Genomic DNA, 19,285 nt, shown 5'->3' on the forward strand with positions numbered 1-19,285 from the left:
AATACCAAAACGAGACAAAGACATTATAAGGATGTATAACTACAGATCAATATCCCTCATGAACATACATGCAAAAATACTAAAAAACAATTAGCCAGTCAAATTCAACAATGTATAGAAAGAATTATACACCATGACCAAATGGCATTTATTCCAGACTGCAATACTGGTTCTGTATCAATGAATGTAGTCAATTAATTAATCAATGTAAATCAATTAATGTAATGTAAATCAATTAATGTGATCTATCAACAGGCTAAAGAAGAAAAAAAAACATGATCATATCAATAGATGCAGAAGAAACATCTGACAGAATCCAACCTCCATTCAAGCTAAAAATTCTCAGCAAAATAGGAATAAAGGGAACTTCCTCAAACTGATAAAGGATATCTACAAAAATTCTATGCAATACTCAGTGGTGAGAAAATAGAAGCTTTTCCCCTAAGACAGGGAAAAAAAACCCATGAATGTCCCCTCTTTCCATTCCTATTCAACATCATATTGGAAGCCCTCACTGATACATTAAGATGAGAAAGAAAAATAGAAAGTATACAGATTGGAAAGGAAGAAATAAAACTTCTTTGTTTTATGTCTTTGTTTACAGATGACATGATTATTTATGTAGAAAAGTCTCAATTAATTACAACAACAACAACAAAATAAATTCCAGAACAAACTAGTGAGTGTAAGAAGCTTGCAGGACATAAACTTAATATATGACTTTTGAGTCAATTGCTTTTCTATATACCAGGAATTAAGAATTGGGACTTATTTCAATTGAGATACAATTGACATGTAACATTACATTCATTCCAGGTATAATATAATAATCTAATATTTGTATATGTTGCAAAATAATCACCACAATAAATCTAGTTAACATCCATTACCACACAGAGGTACAAATATTTTGTGATGAGAAATTTTAAGATCTATTCCATTAACAATTTTCAAGTATAAAATATAAGATTACTAACTACAGCCTCCTTGCTGTACATTACACCTCCATGACTTATTTTATAAGAGGAAGTTTGTACTTTTTGACCACCTTCACCCATTTCACTCACCCCATACCACTCACCTCTGGAAACCCCCAATCTTTGCACCTTGTCGTTTGCTTTTAGGTTTTTGTTTTTGATCTGCTTTGCTTTAGATTCCACATACAAGTGAGAGCATACAGTGTTCATCTTTATCTGCCTAACCTATGTAGCATAAAGCCCTCAAGATCCATCGGTGTTGGCAGAGATGGAGAAGTGGGGTAAGAGGGAGCAGTATGTCCGCAGAAGTCACCGAGGCAGCCTCTGTGGAGGAGCGGAAGGAAATAGAAGATAAAGTGGCTAGTCTGGAAAAGGTCGAAGAAGCAAAAGTAAAAGCAAAATCCCCATCTGGCACAAAAGCCTGGAGGTTCAAATTTCTTAAGGAGACAATTGCAGAACAGGCAAAACTATTTTGATTCTGGGAATTACAGCATGGCTAAAACAAAAATGAACGAGCAACTTCCTACTGCAGTTCTGGACAAGACAGAGGTCACTGGTGACCACAGTTCTACTCCACAGGACCTTCCTCAGCAGAAACTATCCCTGTTGCTAGCAAGCTGGCTAGTGACTAAAAGAGCTAAACAGAAAGAAAGAAAGAAAGAGAGAAAGAGAGAAAGAAAGAAAGGAAGGAAGAAAGCAAGCAAGCAAGCAAGCAAGCAAGAAAGATAGATAGATGGAAAGAGAAAGGAAGGGAGGAAGGAAAGAAAAGAAAAGAAAAGAAAAAAGGAAGGAAGGAAGAGAGGGAGGGAGGGAGGGAGGAAGAAAGGAGGAAAGATGGAAAGAAGAGGAAGAGAGGAAGGAAGGAAGGAAGAAAGAAAGATCTATCCATGTTGTTGCAAATGGCAAGTTTCATTCTTTTTCATGGTTACATAATATTCCATTACAGGTGTGTATATGATTTCCTTTTGCAGCCACTGACTGTGATCCCAAGGCTTTCTAATATTTGAGCAGCCCTTCTTATTCTACTAAAAGTCAAGCAAACTTTTCTAGGTACAGAAAGCAGAGATCTGAACCAGATAATCTTGAAGTTTCTTTCAAATTCCATTATTCCCTAATTGTCTGCAAATGGTTTTGGAAACATTTCTTAGCTTCTATGGTTCCTGTGCATTATCTCATTAAATCTCTACAAAGTGTCAGGTGTGTGCTTTAAATACCTTTCTGCCTGATTTCAGATAAACTGCTACTAAAATTATAACCCTTTCATGATATGATTGTTTAGTGTTCAGTTTTTGTATTATAAAACTACAGAATACCTTAAATATGTTTTCTGATAGATCTAGGGCAGCAAATCCCTTCTGGATATTTTCCTCTGAAATTACACTGAAAGAAATAAACAGCTGTCAGGAGTATGAAGCCTAAACCATGAGATTGCTGAGTCAGTGCTCTGGAAGTTACAATATGTCCTAGAATGCAAGTCACATGCCTTGACATTCAAGGCTTCATTTTCTTTTTTGAGGGTCAACGTAAATTAGTAGTGGGAGGTCAAAAAGAGGACAGGAGAATTACTGGCAAATCCAAATGCAGGGACAAGTGGCAACCAACATTCTAATTGTGCAGGCAGAGTCAAACATACAGATGATATTCAAAATATGATTACTACCTAATTGCTGATGGAAAGCCTGTTCTTTAGGAAATGGTTGTCGTTGTCCATTATAGGTGCTGAATTATGTATTTCTTTGTTGCTTGGTCTTGTTTTCTCCTGCAAAACCCTATAAAGCCGTTGTCATGAAATACAGTATTCTACAAATATAAAACCAATATATTTTATCCTTAAGCCATATTTCATTCGAACCTCTCACATCTTTAAGAAGAATCTAAAGGCTTATTGTCGGGTATGTGCCCTCTTTAGCAAGATACTAGACTTGAAATCAAGTCTTTGTGGGTTTGGTTAATTTTTTTTTTTTTTTCGCATGCCATTCAAATGGCCTACACCTGACTTTCAGCTTAAACTATCTCTTAAAGTGAAGAGAGAAGAGTCCCACCATCTGTCTCTGCTGAGCCTTGGGGCTTTGTTCAGTCTGGCAGAAAAAAGCTCTCAGAGAGGAGATGCAAAAGAAAGCCTACCTCCTTCCCTCTGAAGGAAGGTGGTAGAAAAAGAACCAGAAGGTCTGGCCAAATGGTCTACCTGGTGCTGGTGCTGAGCCTGCTTCATGAAGTCCCAGCGGGAAGGGATGCAGAATGCATGGGCTCTGCAAGGAGCAGTGCAGCGGGGTCCCTTGAACCAACATGAGGTGGCCCAGGCTACTTAAGAGCACTGAGCAGAATGGTCAACCAGAGAGTTTTCCAATCCCAGCAGGGCCCTGAGCTGAGGTCCACTGGGCTGGCTCTGTGTCAGTGGTGGCGGGATGAGGCCAGGCTGCAGAGGGCCCAACGGGGTTGCATGGAGGGCACTATGGGCTCTTAGAGAGGCCTCAGCCAGTGAGATGGAGGAAGAGCAGGTCCTCAGGCACCATGGTCCATGGGCATAGCTCCTGAGCTTGAAGGTCCCACCACAAGTCTACCAGCTCAGGCCACAGCTCAGAAGCCAGCAGGGAAGAGAGCTATCGGGTAGCCAAGGGCTTGTATCACCAGGACCCAGAGGAAGACCATAGCAGACGAAGAATGCCTGGTCAGAAGGAAACGGGCAGGCTGAGCAGTACCCACAGTGCAGTTGAAAATACTGTGTGCATCTAAGGTTTACACTTGATGGGCCTTTTAGTCGGGTTCTGTAGGTTTGTTCGTTTTTTTCCCTGCGAGAAATGGGAAGTATTTAAAGAAGGCAAGAAGTTACACGAAATAAGAAGTGAATGTTCTCTGCCCTTCCAAACTATAGCCTGTATCATTACAGGTAGCTTATAGGTGTACAGGAAGGGTTCATGTGCATATGCACGCACACACACACACACACACACACACACACCCCTATTGTACACCAGGTACAGAACTTAACAGAAGTGAACCTCGAAGCAGAGCAAAGCAGACACAACCTTCTCTGCACGCCTTTCTCCTGCCCCGAATTTATTTCCAGGGCTCGAAGCTGCCGGTGAAAGCTTTTCCTGAAAAAGAAGTTCTGTGAAATTTTTGTTAAGGCTCATGCAGTGGGGCTCATGGCACCATTTCAGAAGAACTTCCCCTGGCCATTTTAAGAGAACATTAACCAACATGGAGAGCTCCTGGTTCTTGAAGCTAAGTTGGCCTCAGTGCAGCCAACTCTCAGTGAGGGTCAGTGCCCAGGGCCCTGAAAATCAGCCAGCTTTCTAGCATTCCAGGGAGTCTGTGTTAGGAATTATTTTCTTAAGTGGGTTCCACAACAGGGTGGAGCCCAGTGCAGGGCTTGAACTCACAACCTTAAGATCAAGACCTGAGCCTAGGTCAAGAGTTAGACGCTTAACCAAATGAGCCACCCAGGTGCCCCGTAGGAACTGTTGTTGTTATTACTGTTGTTTAACAACACTTCAAAGAGTGAACATTTTCATGTATACAGATGATTATTCGTGTTATGTGCGTATTATTTTACTTATATAACTACTTTTTTATCAGGTCAATGTTTACTGATCCTACAGTTTTTAGAATGTAGTGATCAGTGACAGAGGATCTCCTTCAGGTCATTGCAATGTGGTCACGGGGGACTTGGGGCCCTGGCATGGAAACTGCTCCCCTGGGGTGCCAGACACATTTCCCATCTATCTAGCAATACCCAAGACCAAGCCAGGATGAAGAAAGCTTTTCCCAGATGGAACCGGACTGACCCTGCCAAATCCTGTCAGAAGTTGTCCATCCCTTGAACTTTATATGGAAACTCAGAAAGTTATACAATTTTTCCCTCATATTGTACTGAATATGTTTATTGCAATATCTATTATTTCATCTTTCTTTAAAAATTAGTCTCTGAAATAACAGTTGTGAAGGCCTCCTTTCTACCATGCTAAGTTGATTTGGGTTTTCCTTCTTTTCTTTCTTGAACATGACCCTAGGTCACTTCTTTCTGTTTTATTTCTCATATCTGAGATATGAGAATATCTATGATATTTCTCATATCACAGCTTTTTTTGGTCATAACTAAGTTACCACAAGAATTTCTAATATACTCATGGTAATGTTCAACAGTATCTGTTGGGATCAGAGGTCAGAATCTGTTTTGACCTTAGAAAAGCTTTTTATGGCCAACAAATCTGGGACTCTGGGACTCTCCCTTTTGTAAAAGAATTTGGTGGGGATTTGACAGACCTGAGAGACTTGGAGGCATTTGTGTTTAGAGTTAGGCACACTGGTCGGGACCCCATGTTTGGAGGAAGGTGAGTACCATCAGCAACAGAGTGTCATTACCTCAAGGGGACTCTGGAAGTTCCGTTTTCTGATTTTTCATGCTGAATGTCAGGGAATCCAGACTCTGTAGGACTCTCTGAAGTCCTTCCTGTTCTCATTCTCCATTGTGAGAATGGCCATGACTTTATCAAGCTATGGTACTGCATGTAAGCCACTAGACAGAAAGGCCTCTCTTCCCACTGGAAAATCCCAACGGCAGCCAAAACTCTAAAAAATGAGCTGAAGCACACGGGTAGGGTGTATTGTTCCAGGCTCTGCATTTTAAAATATGTTCAAAAACTAATTGGCTGAGGTTTCGGGTATGGGTACAGCATTTGTCTCCATTAGTGTTGGTCAGATACCTTAATGGGGGCTTTCTTGACTTGGGATGATTCTTTGTTCAGAACTCTCCTACACATTATCAGACAATGAGAGTTTGGGGCCTCCAGGCACTAAATCACAGTAGTGTTTCTATGTTATCAGATACTCTATACATTTCTGAGCGCCCTCTTGGAAGTCATCCTTCTTTCAACTGAAACCCACTAGCTCTAGCCTGAGACATATAAATGAATGATTTCAGAGCACTTTTTTAATGTAAGAATTTCATGTTTGTAATCAATTCTTTAGATCAAATGTTAGGTTTTTAAACTTTCAGTCCATTAGTGGAAACACTAGATTCAACTGGAATCATGCTAGTCTCCCCCTAGTTGGCCCTAATTTTTTTAAAGTCTTTCTACATGAAGTGTGATTCTCAGACCAACAACATGAGCATCACCTAGAAGCTTGTTAGGAATGTACCATCTACAGAATCAGAGATTGGGTTTTGACAGGACCCTCACTTCATCCATCCACAATTAAAGTTTGAGACATGGTACTTTAGAGAATACCCCAGACAATCTTTTTTTTTTTTTTAAGATTTTATTTATTTATTTGACAGAGAGAGATCACAAGTAGGCAGAGAGGCAGGCAGAGAGAGAGAGAGGAGGAAGCAGGCTCCCCGCCAAGCAGAGAGCCCGATGCGGGACTCGATCCCAGGACCCTGGGATCATGACCTGAGTCGAAGGCAGAGGCTTAAACCACTGAGCCACCCAGGCGCCCCTACCCCAAACAATCTTGTGACAGCTTCTTGTAGTTAGACTGTCCCCCACCCCCCCGCCCAGTGGCACAACTTAGTAGCATTCCAACCTCAATGATATAAACCCTTCCTATTTGTACTTTCCCATTGTGGTGAACCTAGAAACTTCTCTACCCAAGAACCGTCATGTTCCTCCCCAGCCTGGGTTCCAACCACATCAACTGAGCTGCCTCGTAATTACGAGAAAGCCAGAATATCAGGTGATCTCAATTATTCCTATTACAGTCTGTGATAATATAATAGAGTCTGTCACCAGGCCTGGGGTTATGCTAGGTCAGCCTACATTTTAAGATAAAAGCTGGAATTATTTGCTTAGGACATACACTGCCCGGTGTTGTCTATCTTTCCTATTGGATGCTCTTGTTATTTTATTTTTAACCCAACTTTATTCCCTAAAGAAAATCCTACTATCAGATTCACCCATTCCTATTTTCTGTCATCTGCTGCATTGAAAATCCAAAAGGCCCCAAGACCACAAAAGTCCAAAGGAACAAATGAATGGGGGATTGTGCTTCTGGGTGGCCAGCGGGGACTCATATAAAGGGCCACTTGTGCCAGTCTCGTTTACAATCAGCTGACTCTCTGGACACTCTGAGCATCAGTAGCCCTTGAACTTGCCTGCTCCTGTCTGCAACTGGTTCAGCAGTGAACTCAGACCAATTAAATTTCCAAAGATACCCTGAGCACAAGTCTGCCTGGGTCCAAGCGCACATCACTTCTTTGTTGCTTGTGCCAGCCGAACTCACACTTGCCCAGGAGTTCACAGAAATTTTGCAGGTTGTCAACAAAGAAAGGGATGGGCCATCCCAGAAAATTTAATGTGGGATTATCCTTTTTCCTTTCTTCCTTAAATCTGCTAGATTTTAGGATCCTACCCACGTAGGTTTTTAGGCATATTTAGAAGTGCTATGGGTTTTACTTTGAAGGGGCATTTTTAAAAATTATGGTAAAATACATAAAACAAACTTACCATCTTATCTATTTTAAATTTATTTTAACTATACAATTCAGAGGCACTTAGTACCTTCACATTGTTTTACACCATCACCACTGTTTTCAGAATCAATTTTTAGAAAGATTTCTGTAATTTTAACAATCTTCTATCCTCTATTATGTATTTAGGAAAATGATGTTTTCTTACTTTTTTGTGTTCAACCAGGATGCATTTGGTTTTTCCAATTTTAAAGATCTTCTCACATCACTTATGCGCTATGATGAAAGGTGAAGGCAGAGAACTATCTGGAACTGTCTTCAGGCTAATTGTATACACAGGACTATTTTTGATTCTCTAATAGTTCCCATTATATCCTTATTATTACTTATGCACACTGTTTTTTTCCCCTTTATATAGCTTTTTTACTAAGCCTAAACAAATCTAAGCAAATACAGCACAAAGAGGAGAGCCGTTAATTATGTATGTGTTAGTCTTCATAAATTCAAAGCAACTGTCCCACTTTAATGCTTTAAAAACCATTATACAACAATGAGTATTTTTAAAGTCCTTTACTGTGTGGTGAGATAAATACTTTGCTCCTTTCATATATCCCCAAATATATTTCTATTTATAAAACAAACAGACACACACACTTGAAAGCTTTCTGGCTTTAGTAGGGGGCTGGTACTTAGAGGTCCCCCACCCCCCCCAAAATATATATATATATATATATATACATATATATATATATATATATATATGCACCAAAAAAATGTTGTTGGAAAATTTGGGGTTGTTGTCCTAATGAGATAAGATATATATAAATATATATATATATATATATACATATATATATATATATATATATGCACCAAAAAAATGTTGTTGGAAAATTTGGGGTTGTTGTCCTAATGAGATAAGACATGACTAAGGCATATCAGACATGACCCCTTGTTGTGGGTCGACAAGGCTGTGATTAAGTTCTTGTTCTACTTGTTGGTTGTAGTTTTTCATTATTCTTATCTTTTTATAGCCACCTGCCCTGACCAGTAAAAGCTTCATCCTGATTTTGGGTCTGAGACACCGTCTTTCGTAAGCACCATCCACAGAGAGAAATGATTCTTCAACCAGTCCTACATGCTTCCTATTTTCATTTTGGCATACAAAGCATCAAACCAGCTTTGATTTTTTTGTATCTTTGATCAAATCTTTGTATCAAATCTTTGATTTGATTTGCATCTGGGCAGGTTTTTCATCAGTTTTAACAGCAAACTTTGCTTTCAGCTTTTCTTAGAAGTTGTGTCTTACTACTCAGCCCCTTTGACCATCTACTGAATCCCAGCTAGAGACGATGCTACATTTAGATAATTATTTCGGTAAGCAGCAAGTAAGTTATGAAATAGTTGTGACAAGACAAATTTCAAGCACTCAGTTTCCTTAAGATCAAACTGAATAGTTAAACCAGGCAACCATTTAATCCGCTTTCAGTAAACGGCTCATTAACTTGCATTATCAGATATTTTTAAATTTTCTGTGAGCCCTTCTTAAACATATCATACTGGGCAAAATTCATTCCATGAGTTATATGTTATACACATAAACACATGTTTCTAGAAATCACGATTTGGGATAGTCAAGTAAAGGAGTTGGTGGATGTTGAGTCAAGAAGACGCTCTTAAAATGTTACTAAACCTAAAATCTTAAAATATCTAAATCTGAAGATGGTCAGCCATACTGGTAAAGCGGTAGGCTTCCTGTGAGGGGCTCCAGGGGGCAGATATCTGACCATGGGAGGAGACCAGAAAGGCAGCTTCACCTTCACAAATGGAAGAATTCTTCAGAATTTAGAGCCGTTCAACAAGGGAACAGGTCACCTTCTGAGGTGGTTGGTCTTTCAAAATGTTTGAACAAGTACATATAGGAATATTGTAAAAGCCGTCTGTTTCGGCTACTTAACGCCTTACTTCCCTGCTGACCTCATTTGGCTTGATGAGCCAGACTTCTAAGGGTAACTTGAACATCAGGTTTATGGTTGGATTAGGGAATACGGTGACCTCAGAGAGCATTTGGTTTCATGATCATTTTGCTTCTATCTGTGAGGCAGGTTGTTTCCAAAAATGGTCACACTCCTCTGTCCTATCCTGTATGCCCTTCACATTGCAACACTGCCAAAAAAGAAATGAAGTCTCTTTCCTCTTCCCTTGAATCTGGACTGACCCTGTGACTTTCTCTGGCCAAGAGAATGCAGCGCAAACAATACTGCGATTTCTTGGTCTTAGGATACCTTGCAGTTTCTGTTTCTGCCCCTCTTAGAAGCCAATGGCTCTGTAGATAATTCCAGGCTACCCTATTGGAGATGCCACCTGGAAAGACATGGGTCTGGATGATAAGAGGTCAAACAGAGGAGAGCCAGGTTGCCCAAGCTGACAGCCAGCACCAAATGGCAGACAGCACGGATATTCCAAACTTATCTACACCACCTGACCCCACCAAAGCTGAGATGAACTGTTCCCACCAACCCTTGCCCAAATTCCTGACTCACGGAATTGTGAGCAATAAAATGGGCATGATTTAAGCTACTAAATGCTAGGCTGGTTTATTACACAGTGATAACAACAGATACCCAAAACAGAATTGGTATCTGGAAGTGGATTGCTGCTCTAATAGAAATCTAAAACCTCTGTCATTGGTTTTGACACTGGGTGGCAAGACAAAGTTCAGAGAGGAAGCTGTCAGGTCAGCCTGGAATAACAGTGAGAAAATTGCTCTTGGAGGTTCAAAAACAGAAAGAGAGAGAGAGAGAGAGAGTAAGCTATCTTAGAGTGGTAGAATTTTTTGGCCATACCATCACCTGTGGGATCATGGAAGATAGGAGATGTAGCTAATGAACTCACTGATTTGAGCAAATGAGGGTATCACCTGTCTGGTTGGTGTACCACTGCCCCAGCTCCAGACCTGTTTGGTTTCACCACTCTCTCTCACCTCCTAGGCCTCCAGTCAATGGCTCTGAATTTGCTGATGTGGATCTGGAGAATCCCAGGCAAAATATTGAAAGTACAGTTGTCTTCTATTAACCACACTGGTAAAAGCCAGGAAGAGAGAGATTAACTAAACAAAGAACTGTTTAGTTTTTAGGCAGGATAAAGAACAAATATAGAAAATGCAGGACAGACTCTTGGGCCAGCAAAACATCAAAGTAAGAAATGGCCTCAGAGTTAAGGTTAAATCAAGGGTTTGGCTAAAAATCCATGGTTAAAACATCTATAAGACTAATGGCAGCATCTAGTAAACCCTCCCATCTAGACACTTTCTAAGAATATTAGGGGTATATTTTCCCACAACAGCCTTGCCTGTGGCCCAAAGGGAAGCCCATTTTTGAAAAAATTATGGAAATAGTTTTGTTGTTGTTGTTTGTTTTTGCTATGGTGTGATACCCAATAACATTCATAGGGAACCTAGAACATTTTTAAGACAAATACGTACTAAAGTACCATAAGTTTTAACTAAAAAGTATAGAGATGGTTCAAAATGAATAGCGCTTTCTAGGTCCACATTTTTTATGGGCAGGAAGCAGGTTGAGAGAATACTTTCTAATGAAAATAAAAGACAAAAGGACAGAAACAAGACCACAGAGGATAAATTCAAGAGCTTCAAATAATGACCAGGGAACCAACATTTGTTGTCCCTGTAGATATGTGATTCACTGGACTTCAGAACTGCAAAGGACAAGTGACCACTATATATTTCCTATTCTTTTCCTGAGTTTGTATCCCTCAGATGACAGGAGATCCTAATAACATTGCCTGAGCCTGCCCACCCCCCATTGTCTGAGCCCCTTGCTGAGGGTGATTGAAGGCACACATTCTTCTCAATGTCTTTGAGGAGCACCAAGCCACCCAATTCCTATTTGCATGTATCATCTTTCACAGCTGAATTGGTTCCGTAGAAGGATCATCTCGCTATCCCACACATGTTGTCCCTGTTACACCTTGCAGCACATAAAACAGGTTTCCTTTCCTCAAAAGCATTGTTCACACAGGCATTGCGTATATAAAGCAGATTATAACAAAGATCTGAATTAACAGCGAGAGTTGAGTCATCTCGAATCTTCAATCTCTTTTTTTAAGAAGTTCCCTGAGCATATTTTACCAGCTCAGGCTCCAACTTTCTGCCAAACTACTTAGCCCTCTCTTCCCCTCTCTCTTCTTCTCTGTCCTCCACCCCCAAATCTCTGGCGCTGGGTCTGGAGAACCCAGCTCTGGGTCTCCATTTAAATATCCAAAGACTCTGCAAAACTCGAATTTCTCAAACCCTTCTCTTTCTTCCACTAGTGTATGTTAGGAGAAAAATGCCATAGAGAGATTTCTTTCTTTGCCGATACAAATTGTGTTGCTTTCTTCAGAAAGCAGAGGCAGTTATATATATGGTTAAATTGGGCTCCCTATTTTCCTTTTGCCATTACTTTTAGATAGCACTAAGTAAAAACAATGATTTAGATAAGGGTTTTCATAATTATATTTAAGACTAAAGTAGAAATCACTAAGAACAGTAAGATGCTGAGAATATGAAGTTTTATTCCATATGAAATTTAGTACTATTTTAAGCTTTTTGAGATTATGATTATAAAGGAAATAATATAATCTCAAATTGAGATAAATATCTCTTATGAAAGACAAAAATAGGGTGGGATGGCAGAAGAGGCCGCGATTCTCCAAGGTTGCCACCCACAGGCATCGGATAATTGCTTCACTCTCACCATTGATTTCAGTAGCTCAAAAGCTAAATAAATACCAACGTGAAACTTTTTTTAAACCAGTGGCTGGTGTGCTTATTTTAATTGTACAATTTTAATTACAATATTTAAAGCAGTCACAGCTGTATAATTTAGTCATATTTATAATTTTGACCTATTTGTATATATGTATATATAATGCATTGTGTCACATAGACAAAGCTATTGAAATATTGCCAAAATGGTTCTCGGTATTTCAAACACTAAGCACAAACTATAAAGGGGGAGGCTTAATAGATTGAACTGCCTGAAAATATGAAACTTCTACTTATTGAAATGCGCACTTAGAGCTCTGGAAACACGGTAGAGGAAAGAGCAAAGATAAAAGATCTCTTTGGTTCCAGAAAATCTCCTGTAAAAGAGGAAGGCTTAGTAGGCCCTTAAAGCCACTCGAGCAAAGCAGGTACTTTTGGACAAGAAGGAGCAGATGATGATGCTCCTGGCAGGTACTTCTCATCACAGCCCAGTTCCAAGGACAAGTTCCAGTCCTTTTTCTACGTTGGATACCACTTCCACCTCTGAAGTCAGCAAAGGACTCATGCCATGGAAGAGGGAGTCCAACTATGTCCCGTCTTCTGTCCTGGGGTTTAATGTTGGTGAACAAATATCCAAGCATGAATACGAGACAACAGTTGACCAAGCTCAGGGATGTATTTGAACCTGGGGGTTCCTGGGCCTTACTTTGGAAGGAACTTGAAATATAATGACAAAGAAGAACAGAAAAACAGTGTGTGGTGGGGGGGTGGGGTGGGGAGATGCAGACTTAGAAAAGAAAAATCAGGAGAAAAGGAAAAACTAGGAGAAAGCCTTCACAACACTTATAAACCTCAAGGGACTAATTCAGAACATATGCATATCAATAAGAAAAAGCTAGCAGAATAGAAAAATTATAAGAGACAAATGGGCCATTCACAAAAGAGAAAACAGGAAAGGCTCAATTCTGCCAATCAGGAAAATGCAAGTTAAAACCACAACTGCTTATAGAAGCCAGGTAAGTAATGTTAGGGCATAAAACAAGCCAAGTGTTTCTTTCTCTCTTTCTTTCTTTCGTTCATTCATTCTTTTTTTCTTTCTTTTTTTAAGATTTTATTTCTTTATTTGAGAGAAGAGAGCACAAGCAAGGGGAAGGGGCAGAGGGATAAAGAGAAGCAGACTCCTAGCCAAGCAGGGAGCCCGATGTGGGACTCGGTCTCTGGACCCCAGGATCATGACCAGGGCCAAAGGCAGACGCCTAACTGACTGAGCCCCCCAAGTACCCCATAAATGTTTCAAAATAAGAAGTAATGTTAACCGGCAAACTGGAACATGCAGGTCCTAATTAAGGACAACTTCTACCCAGCTCCAGTGGTTGATATGAGGGAGTGATTTCTCTTTGTTCAAAAGATTTTTATATGAAACTTCAAAATTTTAAAAATACTGTACAGACAAAACAAAGATGTTTGTGATGCAATACAGCCCTCAGAGCATGAATTTGCAGACTTTAATCTAAATCCATATTAGAAGAAAATATGTTCTCTCTATTAGCAAGACTCTAAACTTATTCCTCAAGACAGTGAGCCCCCAATTATCATGTTGCAAGGCTCTTGGTAATTTCCCCTTCCTACAAGGTTGCAGACACCACAAGATCACTTTGATGACTGTTTGGAATCCAACATCAAGCATTCCTTGCTAGTTCTATTAATATTTCTTCATTGGGTAATTTGTCTCATTAACAACAGTTCATCTCAACTATGCTATTTTTTACATTGACCATTTTTACATGTTTTTCTTAACAACATTTTGTTATAATACAACCCTAATTCTCAGAGTAGATCAATGACTCAGAGCTGTTCATGAGAGCTTAAAAGCAGTGTTCAAAAAGAAAAGATATATATACCTTAAAAAATGTAAGAATGAGAGGGGGAGGGGGTTATGGACATTGGGGAGGGTATGTGCTATCGTGAGTGCTGTGAAGTGTGTAAACCTGGTGATTCACACACCTGTACCCCTGGGGATAAAAATACATTATATGTTTATTAAAAAAAAAAAAGAAGAAAGGATGAATACCCAACTTTTGTAGCAACATGGACGGGACTGGAAGTGATTATGCTGAGTGAAATAAGTCAAGCAGAGAGAGTCAAGTATCATATGGTTTCACTTATTTGTGGAGCATAACAAATGACATGGAGGACATGGGGAGATGGAGAGGAGAAGGAAGTTGAGGGAAATTGGAAGGGGAGGCGAACCATAAGAGACTATGTCTGGACTCTGAAAAGCAACCTGAGGGTTCTGAAGGGGGGGGTTGGGGGAACCAGGTGGTGGGTAATAGGGAGGGCACATACTGCACGGAGCACTGGGTGTGGTGCAAAAACAATGAATACTGTTACGCTGAAAAAATAAATAAATTAAATAAATTTAAAAAAAATGTAAGAATGGATGAGGAAGATGTGGTATAGATATACAATGGAATATTGCTCAGCCAAAAAAAGAATGAGGGGCGCCTGGGTGGCTCAGTGGTTAAGCCGCTGCTTTCGGCTCAGGTCATGATCTCAGGGTCCTGGGATCGAGCCCCGCATCAGGCTCTCTGCTCAGCAGGGAGCCTGCTTCCTTCCCCTCTCTCTGCCTGCCTCTCTGCCTACTTGTGAGCTCTGTCTGTCAAAGAAATAAAAAATCTTAAAAAAAAAAAGAATGAAATTCTTCTATTTGCAATGAAGTGAGTAGAGCTGGAGAGTATTATGTTAAGTGAAATAAGTCAGTCAGAGAAACACAAATACTATATGATCTCACTTATATGTGGAATTTAAGAAACAGAACAAACGAGCATGGGGGGTTGTGGGGGAAGAGAGAGTCAAACCAAGAAACAGAGTCTTACTTAACTGTAGAGAATAAACTGATGGTTATCAGAGGAGAGGTGGGGTGAGGTTGGATTAAATGGATGATAGGGACTGAGGAGTGCACTTGTGATGAGCACTGGGTGATGTATGAAAATGCTGAATTGCTAAATTATATACCTGAAGCCAATATTTCACTGTACGTTAACGAACTGGAATTTAAATAAAAGCTTATTTAAAATGTAAGGTTAAAATAAAATTAAATTAAAAATTTAAGAAAAATAAAAATGTAAGGTTAGGGGCGCCTGGGTGGCTCAGTGGGTTAAAGCTTCTGCCTTCGGCTCAGGTCATGATCTCAGGGTACTGGGATCGAGCCCCACATTGGGCTCTCTGCTCAGCAGGGAACTTGCTTCTCCCTCTCTCTCTGCCTGCCTCTCTGCCTACTTGTGATCTCTGTCTGTCAAATGAATAAATAAATCTTTTAAAAAATTATAAAAATGTAAGGTTAAATTGTGACTAGGACTCCAATATAAATTTAAAACATGAATCAGTGTATGCTCAGACTCTATTATCTGCCAGTGTAGAGAATTCAAAGAAGTGCCATAAACAGATAAATAGAAAGTACAAAAATTGGGATTTTTGGGGGGGCAGGCAGTCTATTCTTCCAATAATAACCATTTATAAAAATTTGACAAATAATGGCATGATCCATCAATGTTTTTATCCACTTTTCGAGGCAAGCATAGTGAGCTACTATCTGGTAAGACAAAGGAATTTTTACAAAGCCAATAATGCTGTTCAGCACAAACTTGATGAATTGTGTCTCTAAAGAAAAATCACACTAATGATCATCACTGCAGTCTTTAAAACCAGGTATAAGCCACTTTCCAAGAGACATAAAAAGAACTTCAGGGCACCTGGGTGACTAAGTCACCGACTGAGAGTCTGCCTCTTGATTGTGGGTCAGGTCATGACCTCAAGGTTGTAGGAATGAGCCCTGCATCAGGCTCTCAGCACAGAGTCTGTTTGTCCCTCTCCATCTGCTCTTCCCCTGCTCATTCCCTCTCTCTCAAATAAGTAATTTTTTAAAAACAGCCTCAAAGTTAAAGGCAAATATTATGTTCAGAGAGAATACAAAACAAATATGGGAAATCTTTTATCAAGTGACTTTGTTAGATATTATGTAATATCAATATTATATTGTATGGGAGAGCAACTATTATTGTGTGTGCTGGTTATTGTATATATAAAAGAACCATGGTAACTGAGGTCAAAAGCCTAGGAGAGCCAAACCTACATACCCATAAACTGCTCAAACCCTGATTGGATTGCAGTAATCAGTCTTTCAGCGCTGCCTCATGGAAAAAATGATGAACCATCTCCTGAGAAAAATAAATATCAACTTCCCAGTCACTATGGTTCATTTATATACAATATCCAGCATGTATTAAAAAATATGAGACATAAAGAAAATGCAGAATGCATGACTGATAAATCAAGAGGGAAAAAAGATAATAAAGAAAACTCAAGTATTCTAGCTACTCGAATTAGTACAAAGGGATTTTAACTATCATGAACATGGTAAAGAATATAAAGGAAAAAATGGATTAAATGAATGAAAGTGAGTTTTTTATGTTTTTATTGAGATGTGATTGACATATAACATTGTATAATTTTAAGGCATACAGCATAATGTTCTGATATATGTATATATATATATTTAAAGATTTTATTTATTTATTTGGCAGACAGAGATCACAAGTAGGCAGACAAGCAGGCAAAGAAAGAGGAGGAAGCAGGCTCCCTGCTGAGCAGAGAGCCCCATGCAGGGCTCGATCCCAGGACTCTGAGATCATGACCTGAGCTGAAGGCAGAGGCTTTAACCCACAGAGCCACCCAGGGGCCCCTTGATATATGTGTATATTATGAAATCATTGGTACAATAAGTTAACTTAACATCCATTGCCTTATATAACTACAAACTTTTTGTTGTGATGAGACCTTTTAAGATCTACTCGCTTAGCAACTTTCAAATATACAATACAGTGTTATTAAATATAGTCACCATGCTGTATACTTACATACTCAGAATTTATTTATCTTTTAGCTGGAAGTTTGTACCTTTTGCCCACCTTCACCCATTCTCCCACCCCTTAAGGAAGGAGTAGGAGAAAATGTAGTGGATCTCTCTACAATGTTAAAGAAACTTCTTTCTTTACATAATATATGTTAAAATTCATAAGGAAAAGGACATGTTTGACTTGTCTGAAATTTAAAACTTATGATAGATAAAAAAGACCATATGATTTCACTCATGTGTGGAATTTAAGAAACAAAAAGGAATGAACATAGAGGAAGGGAAGGAAAAATAAAATAAGATAAAGACAGAGAGGGAGGCAAACCATAAGAGACTCTTAAATATAGGGAACAAACTGAGAGCTGCAGGAGGGGAGGTGGATGGGGGGCGGGGTAGTTTGATGGGGATTAAGGAAGGTACCTGATGTAATGAGCACTGAGTGTTATATGCAACTTATGAATCACTGAATTCTACACCTTAAACAAATACTAAACTATAGGTAAACTAATTCGAATTTAAATAGAATCTTGAAAGAAAAAGAGAACTTACGATAGAAAAGATAGTACCAAAACCAACAAAGGACAAGGAAGAAACTCCATATAGTTTTCCATAATGACTCAATCAATTTATGATCCTATCAAAAGTTCATAAGTGTTCCCCTTTCTTCATAGCCTTACTAGCATTTATTATCTCTTATCTTTTTGATAGTTGCCATTCTAACTGCTGTAAGGTGATATCTCATTGTGGTTTTGATTTGTGTCTCCCTAATAATTGATGAAGTTAAGCACATTTTCATGTACCTGTTGACCATTTGAATGTCTTCTTTGGGAAAATGTCTATTCAGGCCCTCTGCCTATTTTTGTAAATGAATTGCTTGCTTACTTGCTATTGAATGGTAGGAGTTCTTTATGTATTTTGGACATTAACCCTTTATCAGATATGTAGTTTGCAAATATCTTCTGTCATTTCTAGGTTGCCTTTTCATTTGGTTGATTGTTTCATTTGCTGTGTAGATGCTTTTTAGTTTGATGTAGTCCCACTTGTTTATTTTTGCTTTTGTGTCATAACCCAAAAATCATTGCAAAGACCAATGTCAAAGAGCATTTTCCTTACATTTTCTTCTAGGATTTTTACGGTTTCAGGTCTTATATTTAAGTCTGTAATCCATTTTTGTGAGCGATATAAGATAGTAGTCAAGTTTCCTTCTTTTGCATGTACATATCTAATTTCCCAAGCACCATTTATTGAACAGACTGTCCTTTACCTCCTTTGAGTATACTTAGTATACTTGTCAAATATTAGTTGGCTGTATATATGAGGGTTTATTTGGGGGACTCTCAGTTCTGCTCCTCTGGTCTATATGCCTGTTTTTATGCCAATATCTACTATTTTGAGTAATATTGTTTTAGAATACAGTTTGAAATCAAGGAGTATGATGCCTTCAGCTTTGTTCATCTTTCTCAGGATTACTTTGGCTATTCAGGGTCTCTGTCATTCCAAATGAATTTTAGGATTGACTTTCTTTATATCTGTAAAAAAAAAAATGCCATTGGAATATTTATAGGAATTACAGTGAATCTATAGGTGGCTTTGGGTTGTATGAACATTGTAACGCTATTAGTTCTTCCAGTCGATGAACATGGGATATCTTTCTGTTTAAATTCCCTTCTATTTCTTTCATCAAAGTCTTGTAGGTTTTTAATATACAGATTTTACCTACTTAGTTTATTCCTAAGAATTTTAGTGTTTTTGATGTTATTGTAAGTGGAACTGTTTATTTCTATTTCAGATATTTCACTGTAAGTGTACAGAAATGCTACTGATTTCTGTATGTTGATTCTGTATTCTGCAAATTTACTGAATTTGTTGATTAGTTCTAATAGTTTTGTGGGGTTTTTTGATGGAGTCTCTAGACTCCATCAAAGTCTAGATACAAAGATATTTTGTATCTTAAAATCATGTAATCTGCAAACAGAGACAATTTACTTCTTCGTTTCTAATTTGGATACCTTTTATTTTATTTTTTTTCTTACCTGACTATTCTGTCTAGGACTTCCAGTACTATGTTAAATAAGAGTGGTGAGAGTCTTGTCTTTTTCCTGATCTTGGAGGAAAATCTTCCAACCTTTCAACATCAAGTATAATGTTAACTGTGGGTTTGTCATATATGGCATTTATTATATTGAGGTATGTTCCCCTATATCCACCTAGTTTGT

General features: G+C 38.8%; 1 pseudogene; it reads left to right on the forward strand.

The window, feature by feature from the left end:
- The first annotated feature begins 1,273 nt into the window (after nt 1-1,273).
- Nucleotides 1,274-19,285, forward strand: part of LOC123943498 — a 54,412-nt pseudogene continuing 36,400 nt past the window's right edge.

Source organism: Meles meles, chromosome 6 (genome assembly GCF_922984935.1).
Source record: "Meles meles chromosome 6, mMelMel3.1 paternal haplotype, whole genome shotgun sequence".
Lineage (NCBI taxonomy): Eukaryota > Metazoa > Chordata > Mammalia > Carnivora > Mustelidae > Meles > Meles meles.